The sequence below is a fragment of the Bufo bufo genome, chromosome 5 (genome assembly GCF_905171765.1).
Source record: "Bufo bufo chromosome 5, aBufBuf1.1, whole genome shotgun sequence".
NCBI lineage: Eukaryota > Metazoa > Chordata > Amphibia > Anura > Bufonidae > Bufo > Bufo bufo.
Window position 1 is genome coordinate 72,517,132 of NC_053393.1, and position 21,965 is coordinate 72,539,096.

Here is a 21,965-nt window from a genome sequence, read left to right on the forward strand (position 1 = left end):
TGACAGCTCAGTTTTTTCTGTTTATGACCGGACACAAAACGGCAGCTTGAATGCTGGTGGAACAGAAGACATTCTGATGCATCCTGAACAGATCTTTCCATTCAGAATGCATGGGGACTAAATGGAAACGTTTATTTTCCGGTATTGAGATCCTCTGCCGGATCTAAATACCAGAAAATAACAACGCAAGTCTGAAATAGGCCTTAGTCTATGTCGGCGTATAGATTACAAAATATTATATTATATATGTTTTCACAACCACTATTGGATTAGGGGAGAAAACACCAAAAATGTAAAGAACAGACTTAACATACACTTGATTTAAGACAATAATTTATTTTCTTTGCCTATGAATGCAGGCGTATCAATAGGGGCGAGGATAGATGGTTACTAGAGATGAGCGAATTTCATATTTTGAAGTTGGTTCACACTTCGTTTGGTGGTAAAATGTGAATTGTGTTATGGATTCCGTTACCACGGACCATAACGCAATTCTATAACGGAATGCATAATGGAATGCCTTTAGAGGCATTCAGTTATTCATTCCGTCATAATAGAAGTCTGTGGCCTTCATAACTGATAGGTTCGTCCGATCCGTCCATCCGGGAGAGGACTCCCCTGCATAATGGAAACGGGACGGATCCGTTTTGTAGCCCATAGACTTTTATTATGACGGAATGCCTCTAAAGCATTCCGTCATAGAAGTGCGTTATGGTCCACGGTAACAGAATCCATAACGCAATTCTGCTTTTACCACCAACGAAGCTTGAACGAATTTCATAAGCGGAAATTCGCTCATCTCTAATAGTTACCATAAAATGATCTATTTTCCAGCGCAGGTTGCTGATGCGATCTAGAAGTGCATCGTCTTGCTGATCTTAATGAGAATCTGTAGCGATCGTCAGTAATTGAGTCACAGTAGGGTGTCGAGACAGTTCAGCCGGCTCCTCTCTGAATGGAGAGCGATTCTATAGAGCAGACTGCCCGGCATACATTTCCAAGCAGATGGCAGCGAGGGGAGGAACAAAAAACATCTGCACCGAAAATGAGGCTTTCAAATGAGACATGGGTGCTAAAATCAGACCCCATTTACTGACTTCTGCAGCCAGAAATTTGTGTGCCGTTTGCTGATACAATTTTTACATTTATTTTATTGCCTATTAAAGGGATATTCCAGTTGTGGAAAGTTATTCCCATTATTGTTCCAGTGGTAGGGCCCCCACCAATCTAATAGTTCTAAAACTTCTCACAGCCGGAAGACCCCTTTAAAGGGTGGCTGTGGGAATGTGAGAATCGCTTGTGAACTCGGACTCTGCAAATTTATCAGAATGGCTCCCAAAGAACTCGCTAGATGTGTCCTTGTGTCACGCTCACAGCTGATCTACTGAATACCAATATTTAGTGCTAACACGGTAAAACAAGGCACATTTTACATCTCCAGTTTACTATGCCTCATTTTTCTATAAAGAAGGGTCTAATACGCATAATAAATTTTGGCAAATGCCCCTTTTTTTAAAAATTTTTAAATGTGCTAAACTTCAACCTTTTTTTTGCTTTTTGCTCCGTGTGTTCTCCCACAATTTGTGTCAAATATGTCTGATTTTGGAAAAAATTTCTCCAGCTCCCCATCCTCCACCTCCTCCTCCATATCTTTAATTTTGGTTCTCCGCGGTCGCCTCCATCATGGGACATCAGACTTGTGTATGACACCTGCCATCTGTCAGTGACATTGTAATGAATCCTGCATTGCTAATGAGCTGAACATCCTAGGTGGCTGGGCGGGAAGACCTGACAGCTGTCCGAGCCGCACAGACCCTCTATACATGCTATTACCGTGCAGGCGTCCATTGTGCTTTCTATATTAACCCCTTCCTTGCTAGTTGTGGCTACACCCTTTAGAAAAAATTGTGGCCTGTAAATGCGTTACGCGGTAAATTGTTTTTGCTGCAGATTTTGAGCCGTTGCATTATTTTATAATACAATATATTCCTTGTAAGCTGAGGTTTCAGGATGGAGAGGCTGATTACTGTCAGGAAGCCTCAGGACTCGTCCAGTGTGGGCGAACGCACATAAAATCTGCGCCAATATGTGCAAAGTCTAACAGGTGCAGTTTTGCCGCAGATCTCACTCTTCCATTGATCAGGGCGAAATCCGTAGCTAAAATAGCAAACCTAATTGACATGCTGCAGATTTGGAAATCTGCACGGCAGGTCAACTGCCACACAGAAATAATCCGCAAAGTGTAACCTGAGGTTTGTGTCATACACTTGGCTGGAACTGTACTACGCTGCGTTTTTTTTTCTGCACAGGAATCCACACCGAAAAGCCACACTTATTCCGCAGGGTGTGCAGGTGGCCTTCAAGTAGTTTCAGCATAGACACTGGTGACGTGTCTCTAGGATATACCGCCAAGGTACAGTTAGTGCCATTCTCCTGCAAGTTGTGGTATAAAAACTGCTCTGCTTGGCTTTCTTCAGTGGCCACAGTCGGCCCATTAAAGTCATTGACAAAATGGAAATTTTCATAGTGTCACTGTTATTTCCTTTAAGCAATCAGTGGGGGCTACAGCAGTAGGACCCCTGCCAGTTGGACATTGCTGGCATATCTTAACAATATGCCATCAGGGTCTGTTCTGAGACTCCCCCTTTAAAGGGCATCTGTCAGCAGATTTGTACCTATGACACTGTCTGACCTGTTACATGTGCACTTGGCAGCTGAAGGCGTCTGTGTTGGTCCCTTGTTCATATGTGCCCGCATTGCTGAGAAATATGATGTTTTATTATATGCAAATGAGCCTCTAGGAGCAACAGGGGCGTTGCCGTTACACCTAGAGGCTCTCCTCTCTCTGCAACTGCCGCATCCTCTGCACTTTGACAGGACCAGGTGTGATCACGTTTACACAGTCTGGTCCTGTCAAAGTGCAGAGGGAGGAGCAGTTGCAGAGAGAGCAGAGCCTCTAGGTGTAACGGCAACGCCCCTGTTGCTCCTAGAGGCTCATTTGCATATATAAAAAACATTATTTTTCTCAGCAGTGCGGAGACATATGAACATGGGACCAACACAGATGCCTTCAGCTGCCAAGTGCACATGTAACAGGTCAGACAGTGTCATAGGGACAAATCTGCTGACAGATGCCCTTTAAAGGGTTTGCAGAAACCTGTGAAAAATAGAGGAATTTTAAAAAGTTCTATTACACTATACAGTTCCTGTGTAGACGCGAGGCCTCGGTGACGTAACCTGCTGCGTCCACAGTGAATAATTCGTGCAGGACATTCCCCAGCCCGACAGCAAGCGGCAGAGAGAACTGAATTTTCATGGTAACTAATATGTGTTTTTATTTTTTGCAATAAATTTAGCAGTCCGTAACTTTGAGCTTTGATTTGTTTTACGTTCTGTGTTTTTATGTAGAGATTTATAAGTGCTTTGTCTAACATTGTTAGTTTTGCATGTTGAAGTGTTTTTTATTATGGGTATTTTATGGGATCGCATACGGGGCAGTCCTAATTCAGAAAGCATAGCATTCGCACAAAGCATTGACTGCTCCTCTTAGAAGCGTTATTGGGGTAGCAATTTAATAGTCTACCCACTTAGGCCGCGATCACATCTGCGGCAAGCTGATCCGGCACAAATGCTGCGGCCGGACCAAGAACCGTTGCATGCAATGTTTTTTTGCCAGCAGGCATTCATGCCGGAAAGCAGCCGGACCCCATTATAGTCAATGGCGATCCGGCGGTGAACTATAGAATCTGGCAATGCCAGATCTGGCGAAATCCAGCAGGCTGCTCTCCGTCAGAACAGCCTGCTGGATGTGCTGCCGGAGAGGTGAATGAAGGCTTACTGCTGCGCCATACTTTCTGTGATAACTTGCCTTCGCTTTAAACAAGGCGCTGTAGGTCCAGCTTCACATGACCTTGTTAGGGTATTATTTGTGTTCGCAACATGTAACACCAGCGTGCTAGTTTATTTTATAGGTGAGAGGGGAATAAGCTAGTGTCCGTGCCCTCTAGCAGAAGAAAGGATCAGGCTTGTTGATATCAAACAGGCCTGATCCTTCTTTTTATTTTTTGTGTGGCCTTTGCCATAGGGGACAGGAGGGTCCTATACACAAGAGGTGGTTGCTCCATCTTGCCAAAATCGTCAGGTTCAGATAACCTTGATCTCAAGTATATGGCCAGCTTTAACCCTTGTGTTGGTTTCATGGAACCGCTGGTGTCTGACAATTGCGCCCGTAAATGCGGCCCATACGAAAATCCATTCAGGGGTTACTAAACGTATGTAATTGCTCAGGTCTCTGGTTAGGTATGCAACAAGTAACATGTTATCTGAACTTGTACGGAATAGCAGAAAATGAACGCGTCGCTGGCTTTTCTTGTTACAATTATTTATTCTTTATTTACACCTTTTGTACTTCTTTTTTTTTGGTAGCATTTTGATAATTCAGAATAGTATGGAAGGTAAGATATATTAATATTTCATATTCTCCATTTTAAGGCGTTTTTATTCGGTCTGCTACTTTTTTTATTAATGTACTATGTCTTAGATTTCTTACTATCTTGTTAAGAGAGTATATAAGAAACTCACAAAGAACCAGGAGTTTAGCGATTTGAAAGGGACACACGACGGACCCATTCATTTCTAGGAGTCCTAAAAAATAAAATAAAAAAACTGAACAGACACTGATGTCATCCTTGTGTCTGTTCTGCAACAAGATAGAACATGTCCTATTGGCTGCAAAATGTGGACCACAGACCCATTGAAGTCAATGGGTCTGCAAAAAAATAAATAAAGACGCAACACGGATGTCATCTGTGTGAACCACAAAACGGATAGGTCATGTGCATCAGGCCTTAGGCTACATTCACACATTTAAAAATGGTTGAACTGTCAATTTCACGTGTTTCTTACAGTTGTCACAATAGATCTGCAAAAAAACAGATCTAACACTGAGGTCATCCGTATTTTTTGCGGACTGCAAAATGCATACGGTGGTGTGAATGTAGCCTTAAACTGCCATCATACAGTTATTTTCATGTGAATGTAGCATTATCCTGACCCAATTTGGATTTTCAGGCCTGTAAATGGTTTTATTGGAAATAAACTACTGTCTAAGGCTGCTTTCACACAGCCATGTGTGAATAAGGGCTCCGTGCCTGTGCTGCGGACCCCAAATTGCAGTCCGCAATGCAGGGGCAGCCGCATGCGGATCACAGACCCATTCACTTGAATTGGGTCCACAGTCTGCACCGCAAAAAGTAGTGCATGCACTACTATTTTGCGGTGCGGAGGCACGGCCAGAAACACCACGGAAGCACTCTGTAGTGCTTCCGCACCGCATCTCCTGGTTTGCAGACCCATTCAAGGGAACGGGTCCGCACACGTGATGCGGGCTGCACACGGCCAGTTCCCCGTGTATTGAGGACCGGCCGTATGCGGGTCGCAATACAGCCACGGCGGGGCAACGGCGTATGCATGAGCCCTAAGGGTGCAGTCACACTCTGCGGGTTTTGTTGCAGAAATCCATGTTTGCCGCTTCATTCAAATGAATGGAACTGATTTTCAGTCGTGGAAATTTCTGCAATGAAATCAGCAACATGTGAAGGCGCCCTAATGCACATAATATCTACATGCATTTCTGTGCAGACTTGTGTGCGTTTCTGCAGCATATCCGCATCAAAATCCGCAATTTCTAACAGTGGTTTTTGGTGTGGATTTGATGAGATTTTGCTGCAGATCTCATCCTTCCATTGAAAAAAGTGAAATCCACATAATTGGCATGCTGCAGGTAAATTTCAGCACAGAAAAAAAAATCTGCAAAGTGTACATGAGGTTTGTTATCTCGTACACCTTGCTGGTACTGTAATACGTGTGCAGGCGCCCTGACCGTTCCCGCCTGACTGTGGGTCGACTGTCCCATACTCAAAATGATGCTGTGAGTACAGGACCCAAGGGTCCAGCTGGCGCTCACAGAACCATTTGATATAGTAAGCTTGGGTCAGACCAGCCATGGTCAGCCTGGGAAATTTGGTAGTCACATGGACCATGTTTCATGGACCACACACTGCCCTATGAAAGCAGCCTGTGTGCCGTTCTCTTCCTGCTGCACTAAGGCTCTGTTCACACTTGTGTTTCCCTTTTTGTTGGGGTTTCTGGTACTTTTGATGCCAAGAACAGCACAGTCTTTAGAGATATTGTTGCTGTTCAAGAAACCTGCTGAACCTCATTTATTAGCCATGGAGGTCCATCAGGATTCATCAGTAGCTGTCCGAATAGGTATCTGACCTAGTTGCCATTGCCCCCATTAAAAATAAAATGCCATGACACTAGTGTGAACAGGGCCTGACGGGGAACATCTATGTGATCTGATCACTTTAACCAAGAGTAGGCCCTGTGGGCACCTGCATGTGGTCAGCTCTTGGTGGATGGTGGTGGGATCTTGGGTGTGGCCAGTTCTACTTACCGGAGGATATTTGTTGTTACAGATGGTTATGTGCTGTTTTTGCATTTCCATATGTTGGTTTCACTAACCTGACTGTTTGTTATTAGTAAGATATTTTTGGATTTTTATAATCTCATTACCTGCAATAACTTGAAGATACAAAAGGGACATTTCCAAGAATGTGTGTAAGTGTGTTTTGTATACATGCAACTATGCATAGACGGCAGCTTTGTTTTTGAGCCACATCCTCTTGAACGGTTTGGTTGTGTTTTTATTTTTTATTTTTTGGGGTGGAGTGATTGTATGGTTCTGTGAGTATATAAAAAAAAAAAAGTTAAATAAAAATACAGCACTTTGCCAAATAAAGTGTGTAGCATAATATAAACTAACACAAAAAATGTACAGTGCGTTTGTCTGTGTTCAACTTGATGAGTGTTATTTTTATGTAAACCTTATGTAAAATAAAATATTGTATGACTGATTGGCTTAGTCCTCTTTATTTGCACTACTGAAATACTCCCGTCAGGAGGAAACCTATAGTATAGGGTACCTCCGGTTTGCATGCGGATACACAGTGGCAGCTGTCGCCTCCAGGATTGGGATTGCAGGGGCATTGTAGTGTAGCAGTGTTCCCTTAGAAATTAATGGGGGTCGCATGTGTGCACCCCCTGAATCTCAAAAAAAACCACTGCTAGACTTTTCGCAATTCAGGGGTCGCAGTTGTGGCACACAAGCAACTCGTGCTGCAACCCCATTCATTTCTAAGGAAACACCTCTACAGTGACGCCCTGCGATCCTGGCCACAACCACCAAAAGTGATGGTCCAGGAGCAAGCAGTCAGTTGCTAGTACAGCTGCACAATGCTGCATAAGCCTCTCCTGCATAGGATTTCAGCTTTGTACAGTTTCCTAGGAAATAGGAGACCGTCGACAACCTCATTGGAGGTACCCTTTAGGCCGGTCCCTTTTTTTTTTTTTTTCTTTTTTTTTTTTTTTATGTGGCCAGATGTTAATGTCTATACTGAATTCTACTGACAACACATTTTATTTGGGGAGGTTGACTAAACACAGCATGCGCTAGGTATGGTGCATTTCTCTCATACGCTCCCATCTCTATAGGAGTTGGAGAAAAAAAAAGTTTAAAAAACAGCTGTTTAAAATATAAAGAATTTAAAAAAGCTGAAACTGCATTAAAAAAGTAAAAGGCGCCTTTTCATAAATGAAGTGCATCCTCCTGCGGTGTGAGGGATGTCAAAGACCGGCATACAACTTTTGTCCTTTAATCAAAGACTACCTGTTGTGAAGATAGGCCATCAATATGAAAATCCTGGACAACCCCTTTAAAAGTAGTTTTCCAACTAGTCACATGTATTATCACCTATCATGTAGACTGGTAAATGTTGGATTTGTGGAGGGGCCAGTTGCTGATCCCCCTAATCGTTACTAGAATAGGGGACCTCAACATTACTTTTTGGACGGCTGTAGTGAGGAATCATGTGGAGTGGTGGCCGAGCATGGAGATATGAAAACATCCGAGCAGCCCATAGACATGGACTGAATGACTGGTCGTGCTACATACAACTCTTCACTGCAGCCACGGGAGGAGGAAAGAAGGTCCCCTCTTCAAAGGGGCCCCAGTATGTATTCATGTCTCCTATACACTCACCTAAAGAATTATTAGCACCAACAACCATGCCACGCTCAAAATTGCTTAAATCACCTTTCTTTCCCATTCTGACATTCAGTTTGGAGTTCAGGAGATTGACCAGGACCACCCCCCTAAATGCATTGAAGCAACTGCCATGTGATTGGTTGACTAGATAATTGCATTAATGAGAAATAGAACAGGTGTTCCTAATAATTCTTTAGGTGAGTGTATAGTGCCAATGTATTCCACAGTGCTGTACAGAGTTAGCACACACTCAGTCCCTGTCCGCAGTCTAAGGGTCCATTCACACATGCAACTATTTTGCGGATTCACAAAACACAGACACCGGCCATGTGCGTTCCGCATTTTGCCATCACCATAATACAAATGCCTTTACTTGTCCATGGCTGCGGACAAGAATAGGACATGTTCTATATTATTTTATTTTTTTTGTGCTGTCCGCATCTTTTGCGGCCCGTTGAAAATGAATGGGTCCACAACCGTTCTGCAGAACGGATGCGAACCCATTTTGCGGACGTGTAAATGAACCCTAAAAGTCCCTTTACACGGGATGCTATTACAGCAAATAGCCAGGATGGTTCGGTGGCACCTGCTCATCGCTAAGGAGCGTTACTATGAATGCTTGTTAGCAATAATCTGTGTAATTCTCGGCCCGTGTAAAGGGCCCTTAAGTTTTCTATCTAGATATAGGATAATTTGATAAGCTGATTGACTTCCTATCAGTAGATTTTTGTAGTAATAGGAAGAAATAAGAACCCGGCAGAGTTGGATTTCTTGCAATTCAGGGGTCACAGTTGCTGCACTTATGCGACTCGCACTGTGAGCCATTGGATTTCTATGGGATCACCACTACACTGATACCCGTGGGATCCTGGCCAGCTGTACTCCAACAGTACTAGCCACTAGCCATATGCTAAAGTGGCAAGACAGATAATAAAACCTAAAAGTATCTTGGTTATCAAAAATGCTAGCCTAAAGAAAGCAGAACCATTGCTGACAAATTCCTCACCCTTTGGCTGAATGCACACGACCGTTGTGTGTTTTGCGGTCCGCAAATCGCAGATGGCGTCCGTGCGCGTTCCGCAATTTGCGGAACGGCACGGACAGCCTTTAATATAATTGCCTATTCTTGTCCGCAAGAATAGGACATGTTATTTTGCGGAGCCACGGAACAGAGCAACGGATGCGGACAGCACACTTGAGTGCTGTCCGCATCTTTTGCGGCCCCATTGAAGTGAATGGGTCCACTTGCTATCAATGTATAAAAACCCTCATACACCTTTTAGTGTATTGTCAGCTGAACCCAGTTTTCAGCCGGACTGGACAACAATCTATTGTGTATGGCGAGCTCCCGACAGACTTTATTTTTTATTTTATTTTCACCTAATCCCTTTGTCCCCCCCCCCCCCCCGGAGATGAGGCTTTCTCCTCTCTCCCCTTTGAAAATGAATACACAACCTTTTGAGCCCAGCATGTATGTGTATGGGGGGAGCCAGGAGAGATTTAAATGGGAATACCCCTTTAAATTGTTGCTGGTTTACCTGTAAACTTGCAGGCCTTGACATCCTGCACCAGTGAAGCTGTGTGCATGAAGGCCCAAGGAGTTGGGCTAGGGTTATACAGTGACTTGTGGTCCTGCAACATTAAACAGGTTGTAAAGTGTCAGGATATTGATTGCCTGTGTAACACCCCAGAGTTGTGTTACGAAACTTTTACCCTGCTACAACCTGTTAAGAGCATCTACATTGTCATCTGATGTAATTTCACATAATATCCTTACAAATGTGCATTCTAAGCTATGTAAATGTGTATTGCTGTAATTTTCGTGTTCACCAGCAGGTGGCAGCAATGTGTTAACAGAGACTTAAGCCAGTTTAGTGTTTCTGAGCTGGAATAGTATATTCCAGTTCATCTCCCCCATCTGTGAGAAGAGTGGATTATTCCATATCCTGCCTCATGGGTGGGGAAGGAAGTTAGTTAGTGTGCCAGCCACCCCAGCTAGGGGAAGTCTGTGCGAGTAGGAGCTCCCAGATATAGGGATCCAAATCCAGGATCTTGTTTCGGCTGAGACAATTGATCATCATCCCCAGCCTGAGCCTTGCAGCCTCAGCTGGAAGAAAGCAAGCAGCCACCTCCAGTTACAGGAAGAAGCATACCCTGAGACAATAACTGTGAGTCAAAGTCCAGAGACCAGGAGAAGCCATATTCCTCCTCAGCAAGTCAGTCCCCAAGACAGCAGAAGATAGTCAGCGCAGAAGCCAAATTTCTGCCACACATTGCCAATACCTGCTGGGACCAAAGACTATTGCTGTACCTTGCTTGGATGAAAGCTACAACTAGTAAAGACAAGTTTGAACTTTACCTAAGGTCTGGATCTCAGTTACTGCTGCAAATTCCTCAATTACTCCTACTAGCACAGCACTCATTTTATTGCAAGTGAGCCAGGATCCAGGAGTCCAACCGTACCCAGGTAGGAGACACCGTTGACACCATTACCACTACAATACAGAGGACATTACACCACTCTGGCATTCCTAACCTGGTACGTGAGTTACAACACCTTAAAGGGCCCTGTGTTAGTACCCTGTGCACTCTGCAATTGGCGTCACAAACAAAACTATAGACTATTGAACCCATATCCTGACCCACTGCATAATTTGGTGTCTGTGTAACTGCACCCACGGTCCGGCTCATTTCACTTGTCCTCAGAATAGGTCATCAATATCAACTACAGATTGGCGTGGTATTAAAGAGCAGGAAGTGCTCAACCCCATATGCAGTGGGGCAGATCCTGCACTTGTGGTCCGCTGCTAATGGCAATCCCCAACAAAAAATGCACACAATGGAGGATGCCCGAAGCAGACCACAAGTACCACAATAGACATCCTACACAGGATAGCAAATGTGTGGATGTGATAAACAATAAAACAAAATAACAAGAACTTTTACAAAGACAGGTGCACTCTGCGGTCTTACTAAACCCTCATACTGATGTTAAATTTGAGAGATTAGCCAATTAGGTCATCAATATCAGATCAGTGGGGGTCCGACTCCTGGCACTCCCGCCGATCAGCTGTTTGAAGAGGATGAAGCGCTTGTTCGTCTTCTTCAGTGCTTGCCTGCATGCTGTGTCGACTGTAGCAGCGGTGCAGTGTACCGTATTTTTCGACCTATAAGAGGCACTTGTCAATACGACACAAGATATTAAAGGAGGAAAATAAGAAAAAAAAAAAGTCATTAGACCTCTCCATCAATGTTAGGGCTCATTCATACGACCGTCGTTTAGTTCCACATCCGAGCCGCATTCACTTCAATGGAGCCACAAAAGATGCGGACAGCACTCAGTGTGCTGTCTGCATCCTTTGCTCCGTTCCGTAGCCCCGCAAAAATTTCCGTTTTGCGGACAAAGCATTTCTATAAAGGGCCGTCCAGTCCATTCCGCAAACTGCGGAAGGCACACGGACGGCATCCATGTTTTGTGGATCTGCAATTTGAGGACCGCTAAATACGGCATGTTCATGTGAACAAGCCCTTACTCAGACCTCAGCTCAGAATCTCAATGTTAATGAGGCCCCAGCTCAGACTCCCATACAAACCTCAGATAAGACAAAAAAAAAAAAAAAATCACATTTAGGGCTCATGCATACGACCATATGGCTTTTTCAGTGTTTTGCAGGCCGTTTTTAACGGAGCCGTTTTTTGTTTCAGTAGTGTTTCCGCCATTCTGTTTTTCCGTATGGCATATACAGTCGTGGCCAAAAGTTTTGAGAATGACAAAAATATTGGAAATTGGAAAAGTTGCTGCTTAAGTTTTTATAATAGCAATTTGCATATACTCCAGAATGTTATGAAGAGTAATCAGATGAATTGCATAGTCCTTCTTTGCCATGAAAATTAACTTAATCCCCAAAAAAAACTTTCCACTGCATTTCATTGCTGTCATTAAAGGACCTGCTGAGATCATTTCAGTAATCGTCTTGTTAACTCAGGTGAGAATGTTGACGAGCACAAGGCTGGAGATCATTATGTCAGGCTGATTGGGTTAAAATGGCAGACTTGACATGTTAAAAGGAGGGCGATGCTTGAAATCATTGTTCTTCCATTGTTAACCATGGTGACCTGCAAAGAAACGCGTGCAGCCATCATTGCGTTGCATAAAAATGGCTTCACAGGCAAGGATATTGTGGCTACTAAGATTGCACCTCAATCAACAATTTATAGGATCATCAAGAACTTCAAGGAAAGAGGTTCAATTCTTGTTAAGAAGGCTTCAGGGCTTCCAAGAAAGTCCAGCAAGCACCAGGATCGTCTCCTAAAGAGGATTCAGCTGCAGGATCGGAGTGCCACCAGTGCAGAGCTTGCTCAGGAATGCCAGCAGGCAGGTGTGAGCGCATCTGCACGCACAGTGAGGCGAAGACTTTTGGAAGATGGCCTGGTGTCAAGAAGCGCAGCAAAGAAGCCACTTCTCTCCAAAAAAAACATCAGGGACAGTTTGATCTTCTGCAAAAAGTATGGTGAATGGACTGCTGAGGACTGGGGCAAAGTCATATTCTCCGATGAAGCCTCTTTCCGATTGTTTGGGGCATCTGTAAAAAGGCTTGTCCGGAGAAGAAAAGGTGAGCGCTACCATCAGTCCTGTGTCATGCCAACAGTAAAGCATCCTGAGACCATTCATGTGTGGGGTTGCTTCTCATCCAAGGGCGTGGGCTCACTCACAATTTTGCCCAAAAACACAGCCATGAATAAAGAATGGTACCAAAACACCCTCCAACAGCAACTTCTTCCAACAACAGTTTGGTGAAGAACAATGCATTTTCCAGCAGGATGGAGCACTGTGCCATAAGGCAAAAGTGATAACTAAGTGGCTCGGGGACCAAAACGTTGACATTTTGGGTCCATGGCCTGGAAACTCCCCAGATCCTAATCCCATTGAGAACTTGTGGTCAATCCTCAAGAGGCGGGTGGACAAACAAAAACCCACTAATTCTGACAAACTCCAAGAAGTGATTATGAAAGAATGGGTTGCTATCAGTCAGGAATTGGCCCAGGAGTTGATTGAGAGCATGCCCAGTCGAATTGCAGAGGTCCTGAAAAAGAAGGGCCAACACTGCAAATACTGACTCTTTGCATAAGGCCTCATGCACACGACCGTATTTTTTTGCGGTCCGCAAAACGGGGTTCCGTTTTTCCGTGATCCGTGACCGTTTTTTCGTCCGTGGGTCTTCCTTGATTTTTGGAGGATCCACGGACATGAAAAAAAAGTCGTTTTGGTGTCCGCCTGGCCGTGCGGAGCCAAACGGATCCGTCCTATATTACAATGCAAGTCAATGGGGACGGATCCGTTTGACGTTGACACAATATGGTGCAATTTCAAACGGATCCGTCCCCCATTGACTTTCAATGTAAAGTCAGGAGTTAATATACCATCGGATCGGAGTTTTCTCCAATCCGATGGTATATTTTAACTTGAAGCGTCCCCATCACCATAGAAACGCCTCTATGTTAGAATATACCGTCGGATTTGAGTTACATCGTGAAACTCAAATCCGACAGTATATTCTAACACAGAGGCGTTCCCATGGTGATGGGGACGCATCAGGTTAGAATATACTAAAAGAACTGTGTACATGACTGCCCCCTGCTGCCTGGCAGGTGCTGCCAGGCAGCAGGGGGCAGCCCCCCCCCTGTAGTTAACATATTGGTGGCCAGTGTGGCCGGCCCCCCCCCTCCCTCCCCTGTAGTTAACTCATTGGTGGCCAGTGCGGCCGGCCCCCCCTCCCTCCCCTGTAGTTAACTCATTGGTGGCCAGTGGCCCCCCCCTCCCTCCCCTGTAGTTAACTCGTTGGTGGCCAGTGGCCCCCCCCTCCCTCCCCTGTAGTTAACTCGTTGGTGGCCAGTGGGCCTTCTCCCCTCCCTCCCCCTCCTAATTAAAATATCCCCCCTATCATTGGTAGCAGCGGAGTGTACCGATCAGAGTCCCAGTTTAATCGCTGGGGCTCCGATCGGTAACCATGGCAACCAGGACGCTACTGCAGTCCCGGTTGCCATGGTTACTTAGCAATTTGTAGAACCGTTATACTTACCTGCGAGCTGCGATGTCTGCGTCCGGCCGGGAGCTCCTCCTACTGGCAAGTGACAGGTCATGTCACTTACCAGTAGGAGGAGCTCCCGGCCGGATGCAGACATCGCAGCTGCAGTAGCGTCCTGGTTGCCATGGTTACCGATCGGAGCCCCAGCGATTAAACTGGGACTCTGATCGGTACACTCCGCTGCCACCAATGATAGGGGGGAGATTTTAATTAGGAGGGGGAGGGAGGGGAGAAGGCCCACTGGCCACCAACGATTTAACTACAGGGGAGGGAGGGGGGGGCCCACTGGCCACCAACGAGTTAACTACAGGGGAGGGAGGGGGGCCCACTGGCCACCAATGAGTTAACTACAGGAAAGGGAGGGGGGGCGGCCGCACTGGCCACCAATGTGTTAACTACAAGGGGGGGGCTGCCCCCTGCTGCCTGGCAGCACCTGCCAGGCAGCAGGGGACAGTCATGTACACAGTTCTTTTAGTATATTCTAACCTGAAGCGTCCCCATCACCATGGGAACGCCTCTGTGTTAGAATATACTGTCGGTTCTGAAAACTCCGCTATGAAAAAGCTTTTATGCAGACGGATCTTCGGATCCGTCTGTATAAAAACTAACCTACGGCCACGGATCACGGACACGGATGCCAATCTTGTGTGCATCCGTGTTCTTTCACGGACCCATTGACTTGAATGGGTCCGTGAACCGTTGGCCGTGAAAAAAATAGGACAGGTCATATTTTTTTCACGGCCAGGAAACATGGATCATGGATGCGGATGCAAAACGGTGCATTTTCCGATTTTTCCACGGACCCATTGAAAGTCAATGGGTCCGCGAAAAAAAAACGGAAAACGGCACAACGGCCACGGATGCACACAACGGTCGTGTGCATGAGGCCTAAATGTTATGTAATTGTCGATAAAAGCCTTTGAAACGTATGAAGTGCGTGTAATTATATTTCACTACATCACAGAAACAACTGAAACAAAGATCTAAAAGCAGTTTAGCAGCAAACTTTGTGGAAACTAATATTTGTGTCATTCTCAACTTTTGGCCACGACTGTACATTATACAGTAATTGCATAGATAAAATTGGGATGGGCATAAAATTTCGTTCCGCGGCTCTGCAGAAAAGATAGAGCATTTTCTATTATGGTTGCGGCCATGTGTGGTCCTCAAATTACAGAACGCACACGGCCGGTATCCGTGTTTTACAGATCCGCAAAGCACTACGGCCGTCTGAATGGGCCTTAAAGGTCATCAATACCATGACACAGCAAAACCCCTCTAGGCCACCTGCACACGTTGCGGAATATGTGCGTTTTTTCCAGCAAACCGTATAAGATTACACAAATCTCATGTACACTTTGCAGATTTTTTTTCTGTGTGGAAATTGACCTGCGGTGTGGATTTCAAAATCTGCAGCATGTCCATTACATTTATTGGTTTTAACTGTGCATTTCACCCTTTCCAATGGTAGGGTGAGATCTGTGGCAAAACAGCATCAAATCTGCGAAAAAAACCTCTGTAAGACATTGTGGATTTTGGTGCGGATATGCTGGAGAAACGCACAGAAATCCGAACGGAAGTCTTGTGTGCGTTCACCCACACTTGTGTGCAGGTGGCCTTTAAAACTTCAAACATTACTCATACCTAAAGCTTATGAATGTTGGCAGAAATCGAAGGGCTCATTCACATGACCTTATAGTCACCCTGCCCGTGTTGTGGACCGCAAATGGTGGTCCGCAATACACGGGCACCGCCTGTGTGAATCCCGTTTTGTGTTGCAGACCCATTAACTTGAATGGGTCTGCGATCTGCAAAAGACAGGACATGTCCTATCTTTTGCGGTGCAGAGACACAGACCCAAAAGCTCACTGAAGCACATCTGAGCGTTTCAATGGGCTTCCGATCCGTGCCTCCGCTCCGCAAAAGATACGACATGTCCTATCTTTTGTTGTATTTTGCGGATCGCAATACGGGCACCACAGCCGTACGGTTGTTTGAATGAGCCCTAACAGCAATGTGACCACACTCACTATCATTAAGGGCTTTTGCATTCAACTCTTTGCAGTTTTGCGTATCCGCCAAACACTGATACTGGCCGTGTGCATTCTGTATTTTGCGGAACAGAACAGCCGGCCCCTAATAGATCAGTCTATGGCCTCTTTCACACGGGCGTCACGTGTGAGGGCCGGATAGGATAGGATGCGGGTGCGTCGCGGGAAAATGTGTGATTTTTCTGCGCGAGTGTAAAGCGGTTTAATGCGTTTTGCACGTGCGTGAGAAAGATCGGCATGTTTGGTACCCGGACCCGGACTTCTTCACAGAAGTTCGGGTTTGGTGTTCTGCAGATTTTATTATTTTCCCTTATAACATGGTTATAAGGGAAAATAATAGCATTCTTAATACAGAATGCTTAGTAAAATAGGGATGGAGGGGTTAAAAAAAAAAAAAAAGTTAAAATATTAAACTCGCATCATCCACTTGTTCGCGCAGCCCGGTTTCTCTTCTTTCTTCTTCTTTGATGACCTGGGAGGAAAAGGACCTTTGGTGACATCACTTGCGCTCATTACATGGTCCATCACCATGGTGATGGACCATGTGATGACCGCAGTGACTTCACCAAAGGTCCTTTTCCTCCCAGGTCATCAAAGAAGAAGAAAGAAGAGAAACCGGGCTGCGCGAACAAGTGGATGAGGTGAGTTTAATTTTATTAAAATTTTTCCCCTATTTTACTAAGCATTGTGTATTAAGAATTCCTTATAACCATGTTATAAGGGAAAATAATAAAGATCGGGTTCCCCATCCCGATCGTCACCTAGCAACCGTGCGTGAAAATCGCACCGCATCCGCACTTGCTTGCGGATGCTTGCGATTTTCACGCAGCCCCATTCACTTCTATGGGGCCTGCATTGCGTGAAAAACGCACAATATAGAGCATGCTGCGATTTTCACGCAACGCACGTGTTGCGTGAAAATCACCGCTCATGTGCACAGCCCCATAGAAATGAAAGGGTCAGGATTCAGTGCGGGTGCAATGCGTTCGCCTCACGCATTGCACCCGCGCGGAAAACTCGCCCGTGTGAAAGAGGCCTAATACTTGTTCATAAAACGGACAATATTAAAACCTGTTCTATTTTTTTGAAGAACGGCCATGTGGACATACGGAAATGGAATGCACACAGAGTAAATTCTTTTTTTTCTGCAGACCCATTGAAGTGAATGTGCTGCAAATAAATAAAAAATGTGCATGAGCCCTGATTGTGGAGTAGTAGTATGGCAGTGCAATCGCATGCGCCATCTAGTTCTAAGGCCTAGCTCTGTGCGCCCCTGTACAGTAATAAGTGATATTCTTCCATAGCTATGCCACGACCTGCGTGTGTACCCATATGAAATCTGAGCATATAGCGGTACAGTAGGCCCTCTTGCATGTCCATGGGTGCGGTGTTACAGCCCCGTACAACTCTGAGGACTTAACATTTCTATAGTATATCATCTGCACATGGCAGCGCTGTGTTCTTTTATATTTTTCAGGTGAATACCGCTTTGCGTGTGTAACCAAACAAACCTTTCACCCGTCCTACAGCTTGGAGCCATGATTGCATAAGGTAAGACGTGAGAGCTGAGCTACACCGTGCGGCTGATGCATTTGTATTGTCTCCTGATGGAGCCATGTGTTTTGCTTTCCTTTATGGGAGCTCGTGGGGGTGAATGGTAAGTGGGTCAACAAGGTGTCCTAATGACAATAGTTTGCCCAATTAGCCGTTGCAAAGAAAACTTGACCATTTGTGTTCTAATGATAACTACTAATTTTACATTCTGCTTGTCGCAAATGCAATGCAGGAACCGTGTTTGTAAGTCTAAAGATGGCTGAAAAGCTTAGTAAGTGGCCATTAACATAAAGGGCAGGTAAGTACCCCCCCCCCCCTGCTGATAGACTCTCACCTTTCAGATGATGATAGCATTTCTGTGTACACAACTTCCCAGCAGGTGCCCTTGACCTGGTGCTGTAATAGTCGGCCTCTTCCTAAAGGGACACTAACAGGAATCCGGTCAGCAGCCAGATATTTGTTGTGGGTGAATCATATTTCCATAATGCATTCTTTTTGTATTTGGTATTTTTTTTTTTTTTTTGTGGATGCAGGATTTTTTTATTTCTTTTATGCAGGATTTTTTATTTATTTTATGCACTTATATAGCGCTACTATATTCCACAGCTCTTTACAGACTACAGGGTTATCCCACAAAAAGTATTACTATACAATGAATAGAGCATTTCAAATGATGTATTATAGGAATATACATGCCATAAAAATATTGTACTTTTTTTATGTACATGTTCCTTTCTGGTAGCGCCCCCTGCTGTTTATCATTCTGGTTCTCCATTCTTCTGCATTCAGAGGTGGACCAACATGCTCAGTAACTTCCCTGCTCCCTTCCCGTCCCCTAACAACCTTACTTCTAAATTCATAGTATATAGCTCTATCCAGTGCTGGACTGGCCATAGACCTTACAGGGACATTTCTCAGTGGGCTGATGCCCAGGGGGCCGCATGATCCCTCCTCAGTAGAGATGGCCTTGCGGTTCAGCCGGCGGTCGTTTCGCGGCAAACTTTGCGTGTTCGCGATTCACCGAACATGCGAACATATGGAGAAATTCGCGCCCGCCATATTCATTTACATTGTGAAGAACTTTGACCCATGACACATCCATCAGGTGGTACAGGACAGCCAATTGAGACATTTCAGCACATGGACGTACCCCCTACCTTATAAATAGACCCGATCTGGCCGCCATTTTACATTCAGTGTTTTGCCAGTGTAGGGAGAGGTTGCTGTGTGGAGCAGGGACAGACTGTTAGGGACACCAAACACTAGCTAATAGGGCCACAAAAGTCCTTTTAAGCACTAGTATGGGTGTGCTATCGATAGGTGTGATACACAGAGGGGTGCAATATACTTATACTTTTATAATGAGTCAAAAACACATAGATCTATATAGTGATCACCTGGAAGTCAGGGGCCTATGGGCTAGGGGCTTACTAGGGCCATTTTTATATAGGGTAAGGTTCCGGACGGGGTCGCTCTTATCAGGGTGGGTGGTCTGTGGTTAGGCTATCAGGGCCAGAATAGCACCCCCCTGTAGGGCAATATCAGGGACAGTTCTTTGCTGACCCTGTCCTTCAATACCACATCATCATCTAGCCCAGGGATAGATGTTTTTTGCTTTCCCTCCAGGATTCATGGATGTGCACTGGAACCCCCCGGATTCTGGTAGGACATATGGTTTCTGATTTGGTGCCGCCGAGCACTTGTTATTGCCTACCACATCTATGCTTTTTGCTTAACTTTAATAATTTTATTTATTTTCATTTTGAGGGATATCTTTTCCATTCACACGTCCGCAAAATGGGTCCACATCCGTTCCGCAATTTTGCGGAACGGGTGCAGACCCATTAATTTTCAATGGGGTCGGAATGTGCTGTCCCCATCCGCATTTGCGGATCCGCACTTCCGCATCTGTGCTTCCGTTTCCGCAAAAAAATAGAACATGTCCTATTCTTGTCCGCAATTGCAGACAAGATTAGGCATTTTCCATTATAGTGCCGGCGATGTGCGGTCCACAAATTGCGGAATGCACATTGCCAGTGTCCGTGTTTTGCGGATCCGCAAAACACTTACGGACGTGTGAATGGACCCTCATAGTAACATTATTAAAGGTTACGTTTTATCTTTATGTATATTCTAATGGATTGCCTTCCTTGTACAATGTTATAATATACTTTCTATGTTAGAAGGTATATTATAGTGCATTTGTATTGTGCGGCAGTTGTGTGCGGTTCTGCTGCGATACTGCAGGTATAAAGAGGGACAAGCGTTATTGGAACAAATAATTTCTATTGGTGTGATATACCAGTCGTCCCCCAAAAAAACTGATTAAAGCGGGGTGTTATATACCAATATATTTCTTTTATAGTGCATTTGGGTACTGTATAGTGTATTTGCGCATGCGCGTACGCGAAAATTATATTGCCAATATTTTGCATTAAAAAAATATATATTATGGAGATCGCAAATTCTAATAATACATCTGGTATGTCACTGTGATTTCGTAGTAAAGAGATCACAGAAAGGCACGGAGCATTATCAGTCATGTTAATGCTCCGTGCCTCTGCAGTCTGCATCGGGTCTTGGCACTCTTTCACGGAGCGGATGCCACGCACGGCATCCGCTCGTGTGAAACAGCCCTTAAAGTTACTCTTATTTAACCAGCAAGTATTTTTTTTGACGGGAAATGACATAGGTGTCTCCCAAAAGATAATAAGACAATGTGCAAGAGGCATTATTGTGGAAAAAAAACATTTCTCAGCTTTTATTTACATTTGAGCAAAAAGTGTCCAGTCCAAAATTATTCATACCCTTCTCAATAATCAATAGAAAAGCCTTTATTGGCTATTACAGCAATCAAACGCTTCCTATAATTGCAGACCAGCTTTTTGCATGTCTCCACAGGTATTTTTGCCCATTCATCTTTAGCAATGAGCTCCAAATCTTTCATGTTGGAGGGTCTTCTTGCCATCACCCTGATCTTTAGCTCCCTCCACAGATTCTCAATTGGATTCAAGTCTGGACTCTGGCTGGGCCACTCCAAAACGTTAATGTTGTTGTCTGCTAACCATTTCTTCACCACTTTTGCTGTGTGTTTTGGGTCATTGTCATGCTGAAAAGTCCACTGGTGCCCAAGGCCAAGTTTCTCTGCAGACTGCCTGATGTGGTCGTTGAGAATCCTCATGTATTGCTCTTTTTTTCATGGTGCCGTTTACTGTGATTAGGTTCCCTGGTCCATTGGTTCTTTGGGTTAAAGGCTTCTCCTTTTTTACGCCAAATGAAGGAAACATCATTGTGACCAAATAATTCAATTTTTGTTTCATCTGACCATAACACAGAAGACCAGAAGTCGTCTTCTTTGTCCAGATGAGCTTTTGCAAAGGCCAAGCGAGCTTTTGTGTGCCTTATCTGGAGAAGTGGCGTCCTCCTTGGTCTGCATCCGTGGACCCCAGCAGTGTGCAGTGTCCGTTGGATTGTCTGCCTTCAGACATTGCCACCAGCAGAGCCCAGATTCACCAGGATGGCCTTGGTGGTGATCCTTGGATTCTTTTTCACCTCTCTAACTATCCTCCTGGCCAGCACAGGTGTCACTTTTGTCTTCGGACCACGTCCTCTGAGATTTTCCACAGTGCGGAACATCTTCTTTTTTTTTATAATACTTTGCACTGTAACCACTGGAACTTAAAAACATTTAGAAATGGCCTTGTCGCCCTTTCCTGACTTGTGAGCAGCCACAATGCGCAGCCGCAGGTCCTCACTGAGCTCCTTTGTCTTAGCCATGACTCTCCACAAACCAACTGCAGAGAGCTGCTGTTTTTCACCTGTTGAGTTGATTAAAACAGCTGTTCCCAATTAATCAGGGTAATTAGGATGCTTTAGAACAGCTTGGACTATTTGGAATGGCATAGAACTTTTGACTTTCCCACAGACTGTGACAGTTTGTGAAGGGTATGAATAATTTTGGACTGGACACTTTTTGCTCAAATGTAAATAAAAGCTGAGAAATGTTTTTTTCCCCACAATAATGCCTCTTGTACATCGTCTTATTATCTTTTGGGAGACACCTATGTCATTTCCCGTCAAAAAATTACTTGCTGGTTGAATAAAAGTAACTTTATGTCAAAATTTGCCAGGGGTATGAATAATTATGGGCAGCACTACATTAGTTAG

The 21,965-nt window shown here is 44.8% G+C and overlaps 1 long non-coding RNA gene across 1 annotated transcript; it reads left to right on the forward strand.

Moving 5' to 3' along the window:
• The first annotated feature begins 536 nt into the window (after nucleotides 1-536).
• Nucleotides 537-20,574, forward strand: LOC121001145. Its single transcript, XR_005778990.1, has 3 exons — nucleotides 537-547; nucleotides 6,012-6,024; nucleotides 20,433-20,574. It is a non-coding gene; the product is annotated as an uncharacterized LOC121001145 (long non-coding RNA).
• Nucleotides 20,575-21,965: the final 1,391 nt, after the last annotated feature.